Source organism: Thermobia domestica, chromosome 4, assembly GCF_964235325.1.
Source record: "Thermobia domestica chromosome 4, izTheDome1.hap1.1, whole genome shotgun sequence".
Classification (NCBI taxonomy): Eukaryota; Metazoa; Arthropoda; class Insecta; order Zygentoma; family Lepismatidae; genus Thermobia; species Thermobia domestica.
The window spans coordinates 211332451-211340444 of record NC_137457.1 but is presented as its reverse complement, the minus strand read 5'-3'; the positions used below and the strand labels follow the sequence as shown (position 1 = coordinate 211340444).

Genomic DNA, 7994 nt, shown 5'->3' with positions numbered 1-7994 from the left:
CTGATTTTTCAGTGATCAAGACATACAGTCACGGGAGAGAGATGCACAATACCTTTAATAAATCCATTTTTATACATAGGAATTGAGGAACAGCTGTGCACGTAAAAAGAGTTTGTTTCTTATCTAGAAATAATTTCTAAGTTGACAACCCCGAAATTTTTGTTATCTTTTTCCTACCTTTCGTTTTTAAAATGATGTGTCTTCAAAGAAGTTCATATAGTTTATATTTTGATGTGCCATATTGAATTGTTTCTTTCGTATGGTATGGGATGTATGGGTTTTTTGGGATGTATGTGTGTCTTATTAGGAATTAGATTTCTGGGCTGTCGGCATCGAAACCCATTTAGCCCGTCACGTATATGAGGGATGACGTCCCTCGTCAAGCACACTATCTGACGAAAGGAAAGGAAGGAAGCGGTCTGGGACTATTATGTTAGGTACCTTCCCAGCATTTGCCTGGTGTGAATGAAGGAAACCCAGGAAAAATCTCACTTAAGGTGGCTGGCCTGAAAAAGCTGTTACACTTTTACGACTGAGTGACCCCACCGGGAACCGAACCCGGGACCGCTCACACCAAAGGCGAGAGCGTTAGCGACTACGCGTGTGTCTTCTTGTCTTAATTCATATAAATGTCGTGTATTGAGCATCAGCGGATTTAGGGGTTGTCCGCTGTAGGGGCCGTTCTTTCGGGGGTTTGGAATACCCCTCAGTCGAGTGGGGGTCCGAGAGCTTTGCCGCAGGAAATTGTTAATATAGAAATTCGGTTTTTGAGCATTTTCGTACATAGTTCTCTATAATATAACATAAGGGGATTTTTTTTTTTTTTCCAGAAAGTTGTTGGCGAGGGATCAAAGTCTCTTCATGTCCCTCCAGTAACTAAAGCGAAGCTCTCCAGTGGTTTTCAGTGATTATGTAAATAGAAATACAATCTTTCAGGCAACACACTCTCACTGTATTTCAACATTTAGATAGCCGGTGTGCCGAGTTAAAATTGTAATAAAGCATACCGCCTCTGTTTTTTTTTCCACTTCGAACACTGGTTATAACCAGTTTCATTTAGAAATATAGGAGAATCAATGACGTCGATTTCAATAGTTAACTCAATTTTCCGGCCAAGTTTACATGCATTTTGTTTACAAGTGTAAATTCTGACAAAAGAAGAAAGATCTTATGATCACATGAATATGAGATGGTCAACTTTTAATAGTGTAGATTTTGGTAAATAATTAGCGTGTTGTAAATGCAGTTATTCTTGTATCCAATAATTATTATCTTCCTCTTTTATGAAAAAAAAAATAAAATAAAATAAAGAATATTATAAAGAAGCAATGACTGCAGGGAGCAAGAGGGGGCAGTTTCCCCTACTTTTTTGAAGTGACCCTTTAATGTGTAAGTTTCATTTGGAAAGTAAAGTTTTTGCCTGTATTACTGATTCATAGAAAAAATGGTGCCATATATTTGCCGTTGCGTGAGTACGTATTGGTTATTTGTCTTCTCGTAGTTAAGAAAGCTACAGAAATTGCGTTTTAATTGCAATTTAAAGCAATCAATATTGCAATTGCGTATTTCTTTAAATGTAGCATATACTTGCAGTATTTACTGTCTTTCATTTTCTAGGAGTAATAACATACATTTAACAGCATCTGTGGAATTAAAAATAAAAGTTGTTCATTAATCCCCAGTTTCAATATAACTTCTACAAAACAAGCCTCATTATTCATTACTATGATTAATATTATCCTTTCTATTTATTTGTTTTGCAAATTTGTTATTAAATAATCTGCTCACAATTTTTCAGAGAGAATTTTAAGATGGTCATGAGCAAGGAATCAAATCTCTTCTTATACCTTCGTTGTTTAAGAGTACAAACAGCTAGTACCTACTTGCGTTGCTCTTTGTCAATTTACATAATAAAATATAAAATACAATATACGGTAGTTTAACTGAAAAAGATGGTATCCTATTAGTTATACAATCCTTCGTCAAACAAAGTGCTAGAAACAATCAAGGAAACTAACACTGATATACAAATATTCATATCGTCTCTCCCTCCCCCCCCCCACACACACACTTTTAACGTCCAATCACGGCCACTGAGTGACTGGTTTATGTTTTGAGAGAATAAGACTAAATTGAACTTCATGTGAATAAAGAAGTAGAAGTTTCTCCTTTACTAGAATGAGTGTGGAACGCAGTAGACAGAAGGCCGGATCATTTGAACATTGAATTTCACAGAAGCATTATAGGCGCATAAACAAGTTAAAGATTTTAAATAAATAAACTTACTTTTTGGAATTCCACCCGTGTTTTATTTTATTTTATCTTATCTTACGTTTAAAATGCACTGACTGAATTCATCGTCAGAGTTATACTATTTCCGTGAAAATTATGTGGAATATATTACGTTAGAGACTTGCTCTTTTAACAAATACGTACCAAATGTTATCTGTATTACATATGAATTAGTTATTAATATAAGCAAGTACTATTTTAGGATTAGGTTTAGGGATTGTATTTCTGGACATTATCAGTATTTAAGATTTTTAAAGTCCGTCACGTAAAAGGGATTATGCCTCTCGGGAACCATACTGCCTCGGGGAGTGAGAAAGGAGGAAAGTGGCCTGGAATCATTCTGTTACGTACCATTCCTGCAATTGCCTAATGTTAGAGGAAAAACTATGAAACACCTCACTCAGGATGGTTGACCTGAAAAGGCTTTACACATTTCCGACTGAATGTTCCCACCGGAATCGAACCTGAGAACGCTCGCACGAAAGGAAAGGGCTTTCACGAGCACGATACCCGGAGCCGCAAGTACTATTTTAATTAAATATGCATATCGAGAAATGGGGGGCGCGGTGGCTCAGTGGTTGAGCGTTCACCTCTGGTGCTTGGGGTCCCGGGTTCGATCCCGGCCCCCGCCAAGTGAACTTTGTGGTGGACAAACACCGTGCTCGTGGGTTTTCTCGGGGTTCTCCCGTTTCCTCCCACTTTCTTCATTCCACCATTTCACTCATCTCTCATTATCACCGTCTCCTTTAGCCTATCCGGCATAACCATGGGACGTAAAACTCAAAGATTTCATTTCATATTGAGAAATTTAATATTTATCTAGAAGTGATAGTGAAAAAGATCCTACATAATGAAGACGGTATTTTGGCAGGAGGTAGGACGATTAAGAGCATTTGCACACGTCCCCGGCAATGCCGGATCCGGCACCGACAATACCGGAACCGGGCCTGCTTTGCACACGCAGCCGGCAAAACCGGATCCGGCTCCGGCAATGTCAGTGCCGGCGCTGCTTTGCACACACATCCCGGTAGTGCCGGTGCCGAAAGGCAGTTTGAGTTTGAACGTGAAGGAAAGAACATGAGTCCAGCAATAAATAAACGATATCTCCTTGCCTTGCTGTACTTACGGCGAAGAAAGAGAAAACAAAGCAGCATTAGAAATATTTGGATCCGATCCATTGTTAACAGTGCGTCATGTGGAAGGTTCGTTTTATACATTATATGAAAAGCTGCGGACATATGATTCGAAATTTTGTAATTAATTGCTTTCGCATGTCTAAACAAACGTTCGATTTCTTAGTACAACGAATTAGTAATCATATTCAGCGCTGTTCAGGTTTTTTTTTTTTTTTGGGGGGGGGGGGGGCAAGAGCCGTGTAATATTACAGACTGACTTGAATAAATGGAAGGGTCGTTCAATATCTGAGAAATAGCGCAATGCAAAGAACAAGGTTAATTGTATTACGTCAATCAAGTGACGTAGGAGCATTAACGTCTATATTCCCAAATATCTTTTCTTTAGTACACAAAGTTATATTGTAAATTGGTCCATATATACTTCTAATCTAAAGCATTCGCAGAAAAACATGGCTAAATTAATAACTTTGACAAGTCACAATAGATAGTAACCCTATACTTAAACCCACAATCCAATAGTGTCAAATTGTCAAGAATTTGCTAAAACTGGTGGCAAATTGTCCGCTTTGTCGAATTTTGGTGGCAAATTGACCGCTGGTAAATTGTCCGTACCCCGAAGGAAACATCAAAGTGGCCCATTTCTATGTCTTTGATTTTACATTTTATTCTCATTTACATATAATCTACATTTTATGTATCAACTGTAAGTAAACAGAAAGCGTTTGAATCAATATTGTTTTATATTACCTGTCGCTTCTTGTTTCTTTTTGTCCATAGTGTCGAAGTCTTGTTCAAGGTTTGTATATACTTCTTTCCAGGCTTTCTGCTTTTCGACCTTATCTTTATATGAGTCTGTAGTCTTGTCCCATAGACAAGGTCTCATTTCCACTAATTCAATGAAATTCAAAACATTGTACTGAAACACTTTAATAATTGTCACTCGATGAACGATGAAATGAATTGTCACTAAAGCAAGAGTTCAGTGCACTGCAGAAAACAATCCACTAAATCAAAAAGATACTTCAAGCGGAAATAAGTAGCATATAGCTACACTCACGCAGAAAGTATGGCACTCCAGAATTGTTTCATATACATTATAAACGTCAGTTTAATCTACCCCCTGTCAACTTGACCTACTTCTGTCGTTGATCCCCTGCGGGCTTGCATAGTTGCATACAGATAGACGAATCGAGTACATTCCTGGAATCGAACGGAGGAAGCGGAACGAAATTATAATTTTCTGCAGCATAGGAAAATTTTTTCCAGGGGAGATTTTGTTCTAGATAGGCCTACATATGTAGTATGTCCGATATAACATTCATAGATAACGTTTTGCAAGGCATCTTGTAAAACAAAAACATAGGCAATTTCGGCTGTTGTGTTGATTACATCAAATCATACTGTTATACAAGATATTCTTCTTTATGCTTCCATTACCCTCTTTCAACAACCCCCCCCCCTTCCAAATTACGTACTATGATCTTGCAGGAGCCAAGAAAGACAATCCACACGAAAGGAAAATGCTTAGGAGAAACCTGATCGCTATCAATGATTGATGGAAGGAGTCTTGCAAACTATTATTTTTCTATATTTTCCCCTCGGGGGAGACTTAACAGAAGATCGAAAAAACAAGGTTATTTGCTCTTTGTGTGTGTGGATGTGTGCGCACGAGGTATATGGCCTTCTTTTGGTTTCTTTCTCTTTTTTCTTTCCCTTTTGTTGCCATAATTTTAACATGTATTTAAATTTCCCAAAATTGAAACAGGCTGAGATCAAGCTATTTAAAATAATAATAATAATAATAATAATAATAATAATAATAATAATAATAATAATAATAATAATAATAATAATAATAATAATAATAATAATAATAATAAGTTCTGGAAAGGCAACATTGCGGCTGCCTATTCACTCAGTCCACAATCGTTCTATGGAACAAAGGCCAGACAAGACAGAATACATGAATATTTTTATTATGATCTATAGGGTAAAACAGTATGCAACCACAAGAATGGAAATTTTCTTGTTCTGTTTGTGCATTTTCAGTTCCTTCTGTAGTTGTGTTGTAGTTTTTATTTACTTTAATTTTATTTACAACCTTTGTTATGCTTGGGAATGCCTACTTCTACGATTATGATGGATATTTATACCGTACATACTGGGTTGGTTGCATAATTAACAGGATGCACTGGACAACTATCCTAGATTCATAATTTCTTCTTATCTCCATTTTGTTCATTTCCGCCATGTTGATTTTTTAAAAAATATGACTTCATATATGCTAAGACATATTCTCTATCAAAACGAATCCAACGACCCCTTTGTTTAAATCGTTTAAGTAAGTTTCAGCTGTAGAAGATATCAAATTAATATACATACATACATCTGTGAAACTCACTTTCCGCGTTGCCGTAGTTGGATAATTCAAACAAGATCCGAATTTCCCTTGCTGAGAATTTATGTAAATAGCAAGCCGCTATATTTGTGGTACCTCACAGCCATTTTGATTATTTCATTCTTCATTATATATTCATATGATGTGAAAAAAAGAAAATAACAAAAAAACTGAAGTAAACAAGAAGTCCAAATACAGGAAAAGAAACAAGAATGCACAACGCCTTGCCACTCACTCACTGTAGCTAGATTGAAGAAACCTATCAGTAAGCTGGCTCCGTCTTTACCGGCTGCGTGTGCATCCACGCGTAAGAAAACATTGCCGCCGACAAAACCGGAGCCGGAGCCGACACCGACATGTCGGCGGCTAGTCCGGCTGCATTTGCCAGAGCCGGAAGTTTCACCGGCTTTTTTGCCGGGTCGGAAAGCGTGTACAAGCTACCATTTGATTACATTGCCGCCGATTCCATCGCCGGCATTGTCGGAACCGGATCCGGCATTGCCGGGGACGTGTGCAAACGCTGTAAGTGTATACGGTTTGCAGATATGGCGCTTGTTACAGAAACTGAAAAGAAAATCAATAAAATGTTAGAGAATTGAGGAAGGATTGTGAAGAATAAGAGATGAAAATAAATGTTAGAAAGATAAAAGCCATGATGACTGGAACGAAGCGGTCGGTATCAAATACTGAAGTAGGAGGGGAGAAAATAGAACAAGTGACTAGTTTTTGAAGAATGGAGAGAATTAGCTGAGTCGAGCGGAAAACGAATGAGAGGGTGTTAGAAATGGTGGGGAAGAAAAGAACAATTTTAGATATTATTAAGAAGAGGACGAGAGACTGTTGCGACATTGGCTAAGAGGGAACTGATAGAGGGACATGTTAGAGGGTATGATGGCAAGAAATAGGAAATAGAGGAAGATTATAATTTATAGATGATATCAAAACAGAAATATCATATGTGAAGATGGAGAGGTTAGCTGAAGAGCGAGGAGCGTGGACGCTTCTCAGTTCCGGCAAGTAGCTATTCACTAATGGCAGAATACCTTTGATAATGATGATGATATTGAGAAATTAAAAAAAAAAAAAAATGAAACATTCAACCAAATAATACAAGATATAGAGGAAAACTGGACGAAAATAAAAAATCTACCACAGGACAGGGTACTATAAAAGCTGCATCAAACTAATTAAGAGATTACTGACCTAAGACAGGAAGAAACAACTTCTTTTCTTATCCTCCAGAGAATCGAATCTGGATTTCTAACTTACTGTGTTGTGTGCTAATCACTATAACAACTGGCTAAAGAAAGATTAGGCAGCGCAGTGGTTAACGGACCGTCATAGTAAGTCGGAGACCGGAATCGTTTCCTACCCAAGAAAAGTGTCGTTCTTTCAATTTCATTTAATTGGGACATTTCTTAAATTCTGCTATTAGACATACAATCTATCTATTTATCTTTATATATATATATATATAATTGTTACTGTGCAAATGCAATCATGTTAAAGAAAATGTTACTATAATTGTAGATAAAAACATATGAAATTATATATAGATATTGACATCCTTCGTTTCTTTTTGAGATTCTTGCTGCAAGCTGATACATAATATTAATAGCGACATATATAATATCAATAATAAAAGGATATCAATGTCTGCACATTGCGCAATCGTTATGGAGACATTTTTCTTTTCTTCCTTTTTATTTTTTATTTTTTAATTACAAAGACTTTTGCATTCTCTATGACAGACAACAGTTAAAACTAATTACCTATAAAACTGAAAAATCTCACATTTACACTGCAATAAAAATTCTACTTCAAGATGTTTCAGAATCTTTCGAGTTTTATCTTCAGGTGAGTGTGTTAAAAGAAAGTGTTCCTCAAAAACTTGAGTAATACTTATATAATCCCGCTAATTTAAAGAAAAAAAAAAAAAATACTGGAGATCAGTATCTAACTCTACACTGTAATCTGTGAATCTGCGTCCTTTCTTTCTTGCTTATTTTTTCCATCAGATTAGCCATGTTTTGGTGTTTGTTAGTGCACTTTTTTTTTGATTAAATCTATATCTGTTTTAATCCAAAATGTCTAAGTCAAAAATAATTTGGAGGATTTTGTTTCAACTAAAATTCTTTCCATTGTTTGTCATTCAATGTTATGGTGTG

At 36.5% G+C, this 7994-nt stretch overlaps 1 protein-coding gene across 2 annotated transcripts in view; it reads right to left on the bottom strand.

Moving 5' to 3' along the window:
• The window catches only part of LOC145683850 (protein FAM8A1), an 88215-nt gene that overhangs the window by 19067 nt on the left and 61154 nt on the right, over positions 1-7994 (bottom strand). The gene's annotated exons all lie outside the window — the stretch shown is intronic.